Raw genomic sequence first — 16,591 nt, forward strand, 5'->3', positions numbered from 1 at the left:
AACCAGTGGAAGCCAACCCTGAGATAATGCAGATGCTAGAATTAGCAGGCAAGGATTTTAAAGTAGCAATTTTAACTGCTCAGAGAGGTAAAGTAAAGATGCTTGTACTGGATGAAAGGAAAATCTTAGCAGAAAAACAAAAAAAATAAAAATAAAAAAAGAATGCACTGAAAATTCTAGAACTGAAAAATAGTGCATCTGAATTAAAGAATTCCCTGGATGGGCTTAACAGAAGAATGGAGATGACAAAAGAAAGAAAGAGTCCATGAACTTGAAGAAAGATCAGTAGAAATTATTCAATCTGAAAAAGTAGAAAATAAAGATCATAAATTTGAAGAGAGACTTAAATATCTGTGAGCAGTATCAAAAAGTCTAACACAATTGTAACTGGAGCCCAGAAGAGAGGAAAGAGAATGGGCCAGAAAAAGTATTTGAAAAAAAAAATGGCTGAAAGTTTCTCCAATTTGGTGAAATACACAATACTTCAGATTCAAGAAGCTAAGCAATCCAGGTCAAGGTAAATATAAATCAAACTGTGATCATCATTGTCAAACTTTTGAAAACCTATCTTGAAAACAGCAGTAGAAAAATGACTCATTACCTACAGGCTAGTAATGATTTGTAAAATCACAAACTTCTAATCAGAAACCATAGACACCATAAGATGATGGAACAATGTCTTTTAAGTACTAACATAAAGTCCTGGAACTACATAGGATCACTAAGGAAGTAGACAGAGAAGAGGAACCCAGAAATTAGATGAAGTGATAAGAAAGAAGGAAAACTGAACAGTAAGTATCCTGGAAAATGTTTTGAGAAATACGCTATGGTCAACTGTGTCAAATGCTACTATTATGTCAAGGGCAGAGACCAACCATTGAATTGAACAACAAGGATGTCAGTAATAATCTTTGCAGGCGTAGTTTTGGTAGAATAGTGGGCTTTAGGCCTGATTGGAGTGGGTTGAAGAGAATGAGAGGAAAGAAATTGAAAATTACAAATAAAGGCAACTTTCAAAGAGTTTTGCTGAGTAAAAAAGAAATGGAGTAGTCGTTAATGTGGAAACTGGGGTTGAGAGAAGGTTTTGCTTTATTTCATTACATGCTAGTTAGCATAAACAAAAAAAAAAGTGATAATTTGGATAAGAAGGGAAAGAATTGTGCAGTGTTATCAGGTCTGTAGAAGAAAAAAACAATACAGCCAATTGAGTTAGAATAAAAATCATGCACATGAATATATGGCTTTATTCTCTTATCTCCTCTATCTTGGACAAAGCTGGTTATTCCCAAGGCTTTACTGTTTGCAATTTAATCATTTGTCAGTGCAAATATTTGAAAAATATGTCCACTAAAATTCTATGATTTTATAGAATAGTAACTTTGATTTCTTTGTGTTTTTAATTATGGACAGTCCCAAATTATGAACAATACATGTTTTAAAAATTGTTTTTTAAGTGATGTCAACAGTCCAAAAGCATTTTTCTAATAACATTGATATTGTATGAGGTAGTTTATCCTGACCAGTCCACAAAATCCTGTAAAGTAACTGAATTGTAACACTCATTATCTGAGAAGTCTCAGCTATTCAGACTTTTATTTCTATGGAAAAATTTATTCTAATTTCTAACCCAAGATTCTGGAACACATCTTCCATTGTGAAGTGGGCTTACAGGTGGGAGTGGAAACACAGCCTCCTGGTCATACTCCCCACCCTCATCTTCCAGCAATGAGGGTAGGCCATCAAAGTTCTCATGGCACCAAGGATTGAAGCAATGGGGTAATGGAGATCCTGGACATTTATTTTCCCACCAGTGAAAATTAATGAAGACTCAGGAGTTACTACAACATTAGTGATGAGAAGGAAGTTTCAGCAGCTAGAGTGTGTTGGTGAGTTCTTGGTTACATGGCTGTTTATATGATATACATATAAGGGTGTGTTAAAGTCTTTGTGTGTGTGTGTGTGTGTGTGTGTGTGTGTGTGTGTATGCACACATGCATGTGTTGTTATTTCTGTGTATACTGAAGTCCTGTTGACCTGAAAACCCAACATGTAAAACGTGCCAATGAATAAACTTTTGTACCAATCTTTGATTTTATGATTAAGAGATAAATGTTCAGTAAGTAAATTAAAAGCAGATTTATTCCCATATATGTACAGAAAAGTATGTATGTATGTATGTATGTATGTATGTATGTATGTATGTACGGGAAAACTGCATTTCCTATGTATTCTGCACCTACAAGATTGTGCAATGATTATGATGTATGTGTTCAATGATGATGCTAAAGGCAGAGAAAAAATCCTGAAGGAATTCTGAATCACCCACAGTTAAATTATTTTCAGCATAGATTCAGTACTCTTTGTAAATCTTTGAACATTGACAAACCATATAATTCTTGGGTAAAAGAACTGTTATTCAGAACAGTTCCCAATTATGGGGGTGAAGACTCAAGGTTGTGTCCTTAAGTGGAGAGACACTTTATTTGAGAACTATTGAAGGTTTTTTGTTTGTTTTGTTTTTGTTTTTGTTTTTGTTTTTTCACTTTTCTTCTTGATCTTCTCTGGGTCATCATTATAACTGTCTCCATTAGCTGTTTTATGCCTATCTTGAAATGTAAAGCTGATAATTTTAGATATACTTTGGACTTTAAGAATTGGAGGTGCATTTGCCTATTTGTGAGGACACCAAATAACTTGAAATTTGCTGGATGGAGTGTATATACATATATATATATATATATATATTATATATATATATATATATAATATATATATATATCTCAAATGCACTAGAGCACTTGAGCTCAAAAGGTTTCAAGTCATGGTAATTACGACTCACTGAGAGTAAGAATTATAGCTAAGTAATTTTCTTTTCTTGGTTCAAAAGAAATGGGTACACAGATGTATATTCTGAATACTTACAGAGTCTTAATTGCCTGTCAGGAGGTAGTATTTAGGAGCATGATTAAATGGGTTAAGACACATCTAGAAAGGAAACTTCTAAGAGAGGAGGTACTGGTTAATGCTGCTTCTGAGATTGAATTTGAGATTTATAGCATACCCCCGTTTAAAAAAGAAAAGTTACATATGGTTTATGCACACATTGTTAGAAACTGAATTGTTTACAAATGATATATTTTATGCTGATTCATTGGCATTGTTTCTAGCATAATGGTTGCCGTTTCAAGTCTTCCTTTTGAAAAACAGCACAGACATTTTTAAATGCCAGGATGTCTTCTCTATAATCTTGTTCTTCTAAGATATCACTAGTGCGGTGATCAGGAGCTATTTGTTCAATCATGACCTGTGAGGCTTTCATAACCTCTTATAAACTTAAGTGCCAAATCACTAGGCTGGATATAATTACGTTTTAGTGATTTCTTTGAGCTTTGAAGGCTAATGGATAGCCTCAAGTATTTAAATAACTGCTTGAACTTTCTTAATTGATACAAACTGTCTGTAATAATTCCACTTTGTCTAGTATGCCACATGAACAGCTTTATCCTAGGTTTATATACTTAATTGATAGTGTTCAATGGTACATGATATTTATATGAGCCCTTGTCTTATTGAATTGTACGTGAGATAATCATTCTAAGTTATATTTTAAAGCTATGCACCAACTTCACAAATTAATACACTGGAATCAAAGTTTGTATGCTAGATCAGCAAATTTAGTAGTTCATATCAAATTTTGTCAGTCTTTTGTAAATATACTAAGACTTATACACCCAAATGATTTTTCCTATTTTTTTTCACATTGCAAATTTTTCTGGTCGCATATTTACATTTCAGTTAAGATAAAAAATAACCATGTTAAATTTACGAAAACCACACCAAATGATCTAATATCTAATTATAATAAACAATAATTTGAAGACTTTTAATTTTCATTGAAGGGTTTTATTGGTTTTCTACATTAAAAATCATCAAGATGTATATCAAGGAATAACTGGGTTCATATCTTGTCTTCCTTTAAGAAAATCATATCATAAAGTGTACAGTATATATTGACCAGAATCGGGATATAATGTAAATTGTTATAACATAAATGTGGAATGAAAAAAGGAATTATAAAAAAAAAAAAAACATTTTTTGGAATTTCTCATTAAGAATTAACCTTAGCTGTGACTGACATGTGACACTTGGCAAACTTTACATTTTATGAACAGCTGTTTGTTCATCTGTAAGATGGGGAAAAAAAATTATGCAGACTACCAATACTCAACACCTCTTGATATTTATGGACAGTCAATAAATGCTACCTTATCATTATCCTTCTTACTGTTATTGTCATTATCATAAGAAATGCCTTATTACTTTTTAATTTCACCTTGATTATAACAAGAAGTTATGATCCAGATTTGGCTTAAGATGACCTTAAATTATTTTCAAAAACAAAGTAAGTCCCCAAAGTATTAAGATATGATACCATTTATGTTATTTATAAGAATGTTTCAGAAAATCTAAAGGCAATTCATTTTTCTGAAAAGTAACTACTTGAGGCGAATACTACTTATTTGAAGGTATACATTTTTGTATGTTTGAAAACAATGGTGGTGTTCTATAATTAGTTATATATTGCACATTTTTATTCACTCTATTCTGCCCCTTAATAAATAGGTTATATAAAATCATATAAGTCATTAAATAGGTACTATTAAATCTAAATCACCAAACTTAGATTACTCTCAGATTGTTTGCTTATGTATTATCATAGATGTGTTATTTTTGGTGTTGGTTTTGTTTGATAGTTTTTATTTAAAAAGATGTGCGGTGTGTGTGTGTTTATGTGTGTGTCTTTTTGTGGGATCATCAGCAACTAATATACCATAGTAAAAAATCTTTGGGATAAATCTTTGCTTCAGTGTTCTATAGATATATGATTTGAGGGTTTTGCATGATTACTAAGAAATCCTTTAGTATGGAGAAACTATATTATATTCAGAATTTATTTTATTAAAAAGGAAATTGAGTCATTTGCATACATCTTTCCCCATTGTTAGAAAAAAAGAGTAAGTCATGATTAAAACAAAACAAAACAAAACTGTATATAAATGACTCTGTTACATCCATTAATTCTTGGATACAGGTTGGTAATTTTGCAGGTTGATAATTTTGGTGTGTATTATTCCCAGTTTCAGGAATTGATGGATATGGGATAGCCATTTATGTGAAATTTTCTTTTCTACTGGTAGCCGTTAGCCACATGGGACTATGAACATTTGAAGTTTGGCTTGTGTGACTGAGAAATAGAATTATAAATTTTATTTAGTATTAGTTTATTTATATGTACATTTAAACAGCCACGTGTGGCTAGGGGATGCCTTATCAGACAGCACAATTCCAGATTCATGAGGAATTTTCATATATGGTTATGTTTATGCCATGGCTTGCTGCTGACAATGCCCAGAGTACAAGTGCCTTGGGGTGGCTTACCCTTAAGCCAATCTTGTCATCTTAAAGACATGGCCCATGCAGAAGATTACAAAGCAAATAATGGCAGAGATGAGACTCAGATCTCCAGATATTGTGTCCCAGTCTCAGAATCCCCAACAGAACTTAATTTCTGACTTCCTTATGACAATTGATAAACTTGGTAGATGATGATAATGATTTTCAACAACCACAATAATTAAACTCTATTTCCCTTCCTGTGGTGCACTGATAAGAAATGAGAAAAAGGAGACAGAATAAAGGGGACATTTGTATAACTAGACTCTGCTTCTTATCTTTCCAGTGAGTCCGTTGACAGAAATGGCCATATTCCTAATAAGCATTATCCCTGGACTTGGTTACAAATCATTAGTTGAATTCATTATGTGAAAGTCATTAATTTGAGTATAACATAATGCTATTTGATAAAGAATGACATCGATATATAAATCAAAGAGGGCAACTTTTCAGAATTTTCTGATAATAAAATATAGACTATTTTAATAATAGCAAATTCATGTTACAATGAAGTACACAGGGTCAGTAATTTGGGGGTCAAAAGGCCATTGCACATAAATTACTAAATAAATGTCCAAAGCCATCTAGAGACAGAGACAAGAATCTTTTTCTTCTTTTCAGTTATATACTAGCTGTTTGGTATGTTGTTCGTTTGCTAGAATAGAATATCAAACAGCTAGCATCTAAGAAGCAAATAACTACAGTGTGAACTTTAAAGTTACCTTAACTGTGATGGAACACAGAAGAAATTGTCACATAGTTGTTTTCATTTTCCCAGTCTAGATTTCACAATGGATCTCTCAGGTCAATCATTCTTCTCTATTATTTTTAAGATTTATTTATAGGAGGACGCATAATACGAAATTCCAATCTCTGACATTTTAATAAGAATAATTTTGGCAGTGTTTCGCAGGATTACATTTTTAAGATTTCATGACTTGTAGGCCTAAATGCTAGAGACTTTTTGGTAGAATTTTAGTAGATATTAATAATGTTTCTGCTAGAAACTGGAACTAGGCTCAAGTTCTAGTGAAAAGATATTCTTGAAATTAACAGTAGTAAACTGTTGACTGTCTGTAGGGGTCCATTTTGTGTTCAAAACTGTTTATAATATTCTGGAGGTCCATATGAAATAATTTACTCTCACCAATAAAATTTTGTTTGTGGAAAGGGCAAAGGCTCTGAGCTTAAAATGTTTATATATATTTAACTTGCCATGAAGGCATGTGCTTTTTATTTCCTTGAGACATTGTTTGAAAATTCTCTGTTTAAAGATGTTCTCCAAACTTTAGTAATAATCATAGGTTCATATTGAGCAGCTTGTCAAATCTTGGGCAGAAAACAACAGAAATACTTGCAAGAGAGGTTCTGAGTTTGGAAGAACTGAGCCCCAAACTGAGTTTAAAGTTAGATAAATGTCAAATTTGGGTATCTACATGGATTTGATATACTAATTCCTTTCTTGATATGCAACTTCTTTTTATCTTTTTGTAGTTTACCTATGAATATCAAACTGACACCCATTTAAGTTTGCTCTCTTGTATTCCACTGGAAAGATCCCTGTTTAGAACTACAGGATATAAGGGCAAGCATACACATTACTCCTAATAAATTAATAATGAAGAGAGAGCTATCATTACTACATTGTAAATTATACAGTAAGTCTTAGGTGATTTATTTAGTAGCTTAAACACCTAGGAAATTTCCCTAGTTGGCAGCAATTGGAAATGCATATTAATTGCATTCTCCATCCCACATCTGAAATAAAAGGAGAATGTCAGGAATAGATTAATTCTGGTTTCCTTTTGAATATCATATTTTAATTTCTTCTATGTTTCTTTAATCTTTTTAGCAGTGCTTAAGGATTGGAAGATGTTGATTAAAGCACTTCCTCTGATTAATTATATTTTGGCTTTCAACTGTTTTATTTTATTTTAAAATGAAGTGCACACACATTGTCTGGATTATGTGAGCATCTGCTCGTCTCTGCAAATATTTATATAAATCTTACTGCCACCCTGTTCCCTCCAAGTTCTCACTGCTTAGCTAATCCTGATTGCATCTCCTCATTAAGCCATCTTCAGGATATAGAAACATAAATAAAACAGACTAACAGCCCACATTTCAGGGATATTTGTGTGCATGGCTTACCATTTAACTCATGTTATTAAATTCTCAGAATTCATTCTGAAATTACAGGGTTTCCTTTACCTCTGCTTTCTTTATTTATACATCTGATTATTATTAACCTAAGAACTATTTTGGATATAATGACTAGGACTTTATCAAAAGGATGTACTATTTTTTAAGAAAGGTCTATGAGACTAATATGACTAAAAATTTAGAATTTAGTAGGCGGCTTAAAGATGACACATAAATGTTCAATATCTCCTGTTTTCCCCCCTTTAACTATCCTTCATATTTGTTTCTTCCTTTGTTATGTATCTGTGGGCTCAGAAAATAAAAGATAGTACCCCTCCACGGGGATGGAATGCTAGGACTTACTATAAAGATTGTCCTTCACCTGGGTTTCCTTAACTAATTATGGCTTTCATATGGGGACAGTACTTTAATCTGGGGTCTTAGCTTTATTTCATGCTTTGATACAGAGTGAGAGACATCTATTTGACTTCATTTTACAAATTGTCCTTTGACCATGTAGTTTCTGTAGAAGGAATGATTTTTTTTTTGATAGTAAATTTCTAAGACTGAGAATTTCTCTTCTTGCAGCTTTATGTAATTATGTTCAAAGGGGTTTGAATTAAAATGGAACAGATGTGTCCATCTTTAATTATGGTGTAACAAATTGTGTTACTCTAAGGCTTTATTAAGCGAAACGCTCATCTTTATGTAATAATGGGTCAGACAGTTTCAAAATGATATCGGTGAACACAGTGTATTGCCTATTTCACTTAGACTTCAAAAGGACTGTTAAAATTCAGAGGCTCTGCATGTAGAACCGGAAGAAACTAAGGAAAATGTGCATTAATTTTTTTTTATTTCAAGTTAAGTGAAAACAATTGTTAGGAACTTATGAATTTTAATGTCATGTAAGTAAGACAAACAAGGTAACATTTGGCATGACAGGTATATCTAAAAGATAATGGGAATATTCAACTCTGTATTGGAAAATGCAATTTTTAGGCTTTCTGAAAACTCTTTTGTATTCTTTTGTGCAGATACTCTCTTATAAATGTGTGTCCAGGACTTTTTTTTTTTGGAGGGGGGATCACTTCTAAGTCAGTACCATGAAGTCCTTTTTAGAACTAGCTGGCAGCTACTTAACCAAAAATTAGCAAGAAGAATATGGATAGCACAATTCCTGTGACATGAGTGCCATTCCAAGGTTTCCATTTCTGTCTTTAGTACCATAATCCTTTAATGCTTCAGGACATCTCCAACCCCTTATACTTTTTCCATTCCCATAACCCAATCTGTCACCAATTATTAATTTTATTTTTGATTTTCTTTCTTTACATACTCCCTCTGCTTCATTATCAACCACCACTGGAATCCAGGTTCCATTACCTCATATGCCAATTATTCCAAAAGTTTTCTAACACATTTTCTTGACCCTTCTCTTCCCTTTTCATTCTCTTCTTCAATTCATTGCCAATCTAGTATAAAATAATAATTTTATTATGATGCATTGTTTTCTAAAATATTGTGGTAGATATAAATTGTCTATTGTACAAGGCCATACTTTTAAGTCTAGTCTTCCAGATCATACATAATCTCTAATCACCTTCTTCTCACTACTCCTCAATAAAGCTGGTGATACAATCTTCCTTTCATCACATCTTTCAGTAACAAAACCCAGCCTATTCCAGGCACGGTTGTTCACTGCATACCAAAATATACACCTTTATCCTCACCTCTGCGCTCTTTCTCCAACCTACGATGCTCTGCTGGCTTCCTCATTAAACTTTCCCTTTCTTGAAAGGTCAGATTCATCATGATGTGTTTTTTTCTTTTTTGCACTTTTCCCTGTCCCTGAGTTGTCAGTTCAGTTTTGATTCATACTTTAGTTATTTTCTGAACTAGCTTTGAGTTTTCATAAATATCTTAGTCTTGTGAACCAAGGTCTAATTCACAGAGTGACTCAGTGAAAAGTATACATTGGTTGATCAATTGACATGCCTTCTTTGAGGGATTCATTGCTAAGACTGTCTTTGTGTTTACTGGGGTGGGCAGAGGGCAAAAACAGGAGATGGGTAAGAGAAAAAATTGGGGACACTAATATTTTATTTTTTACAATGTCTGTAAAATTGTTGGACTTAAGGAAACACATACACTAAATGCAATGATGAGGGAAAAAAAGTAAACTTCACAGAGCTGTAGTAAACACCAGATGTTGAAAGAGGATCTTTCAGACTAGCCATCTTCATCTTTCATCTCTAGGAGACAAATTACAACAGAGAACCAGAGTAAACATTAAGAAACCATAGAGGACATTAAGTGAGAATGCAGAGCTATAGATTTCAAAACAGAAGACCCACCCAGGGAGCCACTCAGTTTGTCCCTTCATTATCCAAGGCTGCTGCTCTATGTCCTTCTGCCTCCATAGGGATCTGTCCTTCGCTTTCCCCTCCCTTCCTGCAATAGATGTGCACACTCACATTTTCAGGATCCAAGGAAGGGAACAAAGCTTGATTCTCTGATTCACCCAGAACATTGACCCAGAACCTCTTTAACTCTGTTGAATTAAAAATAAGACAAGAACTAAAACTGAGTTAATGATCTAATATTAGAAATCAAAGAAATGTTGATCATTGGCTTCTTCTGGTTCACTCAGAGTATTTTTATGACTTGAACATATGCAGTATAGGATTTTTCTTATCCTTCAATTACCGATTTAAAGCAACATAGGTATCAGTTATATTAAAAAGTATGGAGTAAATTAAAAGTAATATACCAAAGTGAGATGCTACAAATGAATAACATCTTATGGCATGAAATAAATGGGGCAAAGCGGACAGGGCTTCAAAGATGTTGATGTCTTGTCTTTCATTTTTCTAATATCAAAATGATTACAATGCTTATAGAAAATTTGTACAGAGAGAAAAACAGAAGATAAAAAGCTTACCTTTACTCATCTACCACCAAGTGATAACATCTTACCAAGAGGTAGTTTTGTATAGATAGACATTTTTTTATTACAAAATGATACCTCATTTATGCTGTTTAAAAAAACTTTATACTTAACAATATATAGTCTTTTTTCATGTCAGAATAATATTATACTAGAGCTTTTATGCCTAATTTAAAGCAACATTGAATGTAAGGTAGCTCCCATTTGCCTTATTAGAAGGTCAATTTATTGAGTTACAAAGGCATTTAAAATCATATATTTTAGCAAACACTGAGTTAATTTTAAACTGCTAATTTTTAAAAATTTCATATTTCATGAAATGCCATTAATTTTTCATCATTGGAGACTTTCTTTTGAGTCACCAGCTTTTTAGAACCCATCATCTATACTTGGTATCTGTTTATGATGCTTACTGGAAATTTTATCTCATGATATAAGTATTCATTTACGTAACATTAAGATTTATAGTATTTTTGTTAATCTCCACAATACAATCATTTATCATTTCGCTTTTAAAAGTGATCTTCTTTACTACGATACCAACACTTGGAATTGTGTGGTCAGAATCCGGTAATGTGTTAATTTTCTACAATTCCATTATTTTAAATTTCAGTCTTATTAACTACCTGTCTATATCTATCTCTCTATTTATATCTATCTATCTATCTATATGCATCTGTCCATCTATCATCATCTATATAAATATATACACATATAAAACTAACACTGATGAAGGCAATTTTGGGCTCATATCTTCTCCTGGGCCCTGAAATGCCATTCAAGACAAAGAAATTAAGAAAGCACCATTTGGAAATATTGATTTTAAGCTAACTCATTTTTTTTTTGAGGGATCATTTTGAGGAAAAGAAATTTACCTTATATTTGAGCATGTAGGTTATGGGAAAGGGGATGGTAGGGGAAAATATAGAAAATATGTGTTTGAGGGTTTTTGTGTTTAACACTTGATAAAAACTTATGCTCTACAAGTAGACAATCAAAACTTTTTTTTTTTAAAGACATTGACTGAAGGTGATTTTATAGATTATCTGACTTAATACTTCTATTTAGTAAATAAAGAAATAGGACTAAGAGGATACATGACCTTTCGAGTTCCATAGTCATTTACAGGGAGCCTTTAAATTAGGCAGGTCTTGGGGGCTCCTGGATGGCTCAGTCAGTTCAGTGTCTGACTTTGGCTCAGGTCATGATCTCAGGGTTTGTGGGTTTGAGCCCTGCATTGGGCTCTGTGTTAACAACTCAGAGACTGGAACCCATTTCAGATTGTGTCTCCCTCTCTCTCTGCCCCTCCCCCACTTGCACTCTATCTCTCTCTCAAAAATAAATAAACATTTAAAAAATTTTTTTTAAAAATTAGGCAGGTCTTCAGACAGTGTATTGCTTTTTAGTCAATACCGTATTGAAATGTAGACTTTTGTATAAAACTCAGTAAAAGGTAGCTCCTATAATCATTAATTAATATTATCATCATTTTCTAAGTCTGTATTTGGTATAGAATGGGTGATACTGATCCAACAGTGCTGGGTGATGGTGGTTTAAAGTAGAGTGGGTGAGTGTAGACCATAATTCAAGAGGTTTGGCTGTAAATAATGGGGAAGGGAGTGCCTGGGTGGCTCAGTCGGTTGAGCATCCAACTCTCTTGATTTTGGCTCAGGTCATGCATGATTTTTCAGTTTGTGAATTTGAGCCCCATGTCCTAGTCTGTGGTATGTCTTTTTACCTTCCTAACAGTCATTTGAAGAGCAGAAGGGTTTTGTTTTTGTTTTTGTTTTTTTAATTTCAGTAAAGTTCAACCTAATTTTTTCTTTTAGAAATGGTGATTTTGATGTCCTTGTCTAAGAAATGTTGACCTAACCCAAAGTCATACATTTTATAGAAATTTTTAGAAATTTTATAGTTTTATGTTTCACATTTAGGTTTATGACCCATTTTCAGGTTTTGTTTATATATAAACATGAATATAAATATGTATACAGTATAAGGAATGGATCAAATTTTTGGTCTCTGGTTGAAAAGACAGCCCTTTTCCATTGAATTGCTATTATACTTTTCTCAAAGAAGATCAGGTGTTTTTGTTTGTTTGTTTATTTGCTTGTTTGCTTTTATTTTTTGGTAGAGATCTATTCTATTTCATTGTTCTGTGAGGCTATCTTAAAGCCAGCACTACCTTATCTTGAACACTGTATCTTTGTAAGTCTTGAGATCATGTGGTGTTAGCTCTCCAAATTAATTTTTACATTTCAAAATTGTTTTGGATGTTCTAGGTCCTTTGTATTTGTATATAGATTTTAGAATTGGCCTTTTAATTTCTATTAAAATGCCTGATGGAATTTTGATTGTGATTGCGTTGAATCTATAAATCAATTTGGGGAGAATTAGTATCTTAACAATATTCAATCTTCTGATCCATGAACAACTTTTATCTTTCCATTTCTTTAGATCTTTTAATAATTTACTCAGCAACATTTTTCGTTTTCTTTTTTTTATTTAAAAATTTTTTCTTTAACGTTTATTCATTTTTGACAGAGAGAGAGAGACATAGCGTGAGCAAGGGAGGGGCAGAGAGAGAGAGGGAGACGCAGAATCTGAAGCAGGCTCCAGGCTCTGAGCTGTCAGCACAAAGCCTGACGCTGGGCTTGAACCACAAACCGCCAAAGTCAGAGGCTTAACTGACTGAGCCCCCCAGGCGCCCCATCATTTTGCTTTTTCATTGTACATTTCACATCTTTTGTCAAATTTATACCTAAGAATTTCATTTGATAATATTGTAAATAGTTTTTTTAAATTAGTTTTCTATTATTCATTACTACTAATTAGGAATACAATTGATTTTTATAGATTGATCTTGTATCTGGCAATTTTGAGAAGTAATTTATCATGACTAGCAGCTCTTGGTAAATTCCATCAGAATCTCTTCCAGACAACAATATCAACTGCAAATAGACAGGTTTATTTCTTTATTTACATAAAAATGCCTTTTTCAGGTGAATAATTACAGTAGCTAGAAATGTCAGTACAATGTTGAATAGATGTGGCAAGAGTGAATATGCTTGTTTTGTTACTGAACTTAAAAAGAAAGTATTTAGTTTTTGTGCAGGATTTATATTAGCTGTATTTTTTAAAAATCAGGAATAAGATGAATATTGGATTTTGTCAAAAGTTTTTACTACTACTGACATTATAATTTTTTTAAATTCTGTTAATATGGTGAATTACATTGATTTTCAAATGTTATAACAATCTGCCTTTTTAGGATTAATCCCTATTTGGTCAGATACATGAATCTTTACATATATCTATATATCTGTATCCATATGTAAGATTCTATTTTCTAAAACTTTGTTTACAATTTTTGTACCTATAATGAGGAATATTGGTCTTTATTATTCCTTCCACTTGCTTTGGGCTTTATTTGCTTTTCTTTTTCTAGTTTCTAAAGGTGGAAACTGAGGTCATTGATATGACTTCTAATATAAGCATTTAGTGCTATGAATTTCCCCATTAGTATTGCTTTCTGGTATTTTTTCAAAAAATTAATTTAAAATACTTTCTAATTTTTCTTCAAGTTTCTTCTTTGATGCATGGGTTATTTGGAAGTGTATTTTTATTTTTTAAATATGTGATGATTTCTAGAGATTGTTCTATTATTGATTACTTTACAAATTTATTTTAATGTTTATTTATTTTTGAGAGATAGAGACAGAGCATGAGTGGGGGAGGGGCAGACAGAGAGAGGGAGACACAGGATCTGAAGCAGGCTCCAGGCTCTGAGTTGTCAGCAATGAGCCCAACACAGGGCTGGAACTCACAGACCATGAGATCATGACCTGAGCCAAAGTCAGACACTTAACCAACTGAGCCACCCAGGCACTCCAGATTTTAATTCCACTGTGGTCAGAGAAGATTTTTATAGATTGAATGCTTTTGAATTTATTGAGACTTGTTTTATGACTTAAACTATGGTCTTTATTGGCAAATGGTCTGTTTGATCTTGAAAAGAATTTGGATTTTGATGTTAAATGGAGTGTTTGTATCTTTTAAGTTTGTATATTAGGTTGCTTGAACTTGTTCCACAGTTAATTGATTCTCTTTATTTTTTTAATGTTATTTTTTCCTCTGTTTTGTTTTTAATAGTTCTATTATGTCCTCTAGTTTACTAGTCTGTTTTTTTTATTGCCTATTCTACTTAATTCTATCCTGTATATTTTTCATCTCAGCAAACTACTTTTGCTGTAGTTTTTATCTCTAGAAAGTAGATATGGATCTTTTTAGATCTTTCATGTTTCTATTTAATTTTTACATATTGAACATAGTTATTAAAGCCATTTTATCATCCTTCTCTACTAATTCTAACACCTGGATTAGTTCTGGGTCAATTCATTTTATTGATTCTACTTCTCATTATGGGTCCTGCCTTCCTGCTTGTTTGCAAGCTTGGTAATCTTTGACTGAAGGCCATACATTGTGAATGTTACTTTCTGAGTGCTGGATATCTTTTGTATTTCTGTAAATATTCTTGAATTTCATTCCAGGATACAGTTAAGTTACTTTGGAACAGTTTGATGCTTTCTGGTTTTCCTTTTTATATTTGTTTGCTAGAGCTAATTTAGGGTTATTATTTTTCCTTATCATTGAGGCAAGACCTTCCTGAGTGGTCCACCTCATCATCTCTAAATGATGAGGTTTCTTAGTCTCAGTGATGTGAAAAGGACTCTTTCTGACCCTGTGTTAGTTCCAAGCATTGTTCTTGATATTTTTTTCTCCCTAGTTTTGAGTAATTTCCTCATGTGCATGCATTGATAATTTCTCTGCTGAATAGTTGAGGGGATCCTCTATAGCCATCCAGGGTTCTGTCTCAGTGAAAATTCTGTCCTCTCTGGTACTCTATCCAGTGAACTATAAGAACATTATTATTTCTGTACTCACCTGTCTGTCTCCTCAATTCAAGGGGTCCATTTGGGTCCTGCTGGCTTCTCCCTCCCCATATTGTGGCTTGAGAACTCTCTCAAGACAGTAAACTAAAAAAAAAAAAAATTGTAGGGCTCACCTGATTTGTTCCCTGTCTCTTCATGATCACTATAATTTTTTGACTGGTGTCCAAAGTCTTAAAAAACTGTTTTGTAGATTAAAAAATCATTTTATATGTTTTGTCTGTTTTTTTTGGTTGTTGTAGGGGAGATTGTTTTAGGTGGGGTAGTAAATCTGGTTGCTGTTACTTCATCTTGGGTAGAAGTAGAAGGTTCCTTTAGCTTGACTCATAATTTTGAAATATTTAAAAATATTGTATGTGGGCCTCCGATTGTACTGTTGCCCTGGCCTCAGCAAATATAATGGTGGATCTGGGAAAAAGAAAGGAATTAAAATAGAAAAAAAAAAATGGAAAAAAGAGGAATTAAAATATTAAAACAGAAAAAAAAGTGAGATAATTGATGTAATAACAAGGTCTGAAAAGGAAAGGAATTATTCCTAAAATATTTTTTTAATGTTTATTTATTTTGAGAAGGGGGAGGGGCATATAGTGATGGAGAGAGAATCCCAAGCCAGCTCCATGCTGTTAGTGCAGAGCCTGACATAGGGCTCGATTCCATGAACTGTGAGATCATGACCTGAGCAGAGATCCAGCGTCAGGCACTTAACCAACTGAGACACCCAGGCACTCCTATTCCTAAAATTTTTTTGTTTAATTAAAAAAATTTTTTTAATGTTTATTTATTTTTGAGAGAGAGAGAGACAGAGTGTGAACAGCGGAGGGGCAGAGAGAGGGAGACACAGAATCTGAAGCAGGCTCCAGGCTCTGAGCTGTCAGCACAGAGCCCAGCGTGGGGCTCAGACTCATGAACTGCAGAATCATGACCTGTGCCGAAGTCCGCCACTCAACCGACTGATCCACACAGGCTCCCATATTCCTAAAATTTTTGTAGAAAATAAATAATCTAGGATATTTGAAGACTGTGTTTTTTAAAACATGCTGTCAGTATTTAGAAATATTGTTGTTTGTTGACATGTAAAAGGCTTACTGAACCATAG

General features: G+C 33.1%; 1 protein-coding gene across 8 annotated transcripts in view; it reads left to right on the forward strand.

Annotated features, from left to right (window-relative positions):
* Window positions 1–204: 204 nt before the first annotated feature.
* Window positions 205–16,591, forward strand: part of LOC122230492 (casein kinase 2 subunit alpha' interacting protein) — a 380,723-nt gene continuing 364,336 nt past the window's right edge. For 5 of the 8 annotated variants that reach the window (XR_006207474.1, XR_006207471.1, XR_006207472.1 and 2 more), the window contains exons 1-2: window positions 205–791; window positions 1,633–1,886. The gene's annotated coding sequence lies outside the window, so the exon portion shown is untranslated. The remainder of the gene's footprint in view (window positions 792–1,632; window positions 1,887–16,591) is intronic. The other 3 variants (XM_042956300.1, XM_042956299.1, XM_042956301.1) reach the window with 3 other exon arrangements.

Source organism: Panthera tigris, chromosome C2 (assembly GCF_018350195.1).
Source record: "Panthera tigris isolate Pti1 chromosome C2, P.tigris_Pti1_mat1.1, whole genome shotgun sequence".
NCBI classification, from domain to species: Eukaryota; Metazoa; Chordata; class Mammalia; order Carnivora; family Felidae; genus Panthera; species Panthera tigris.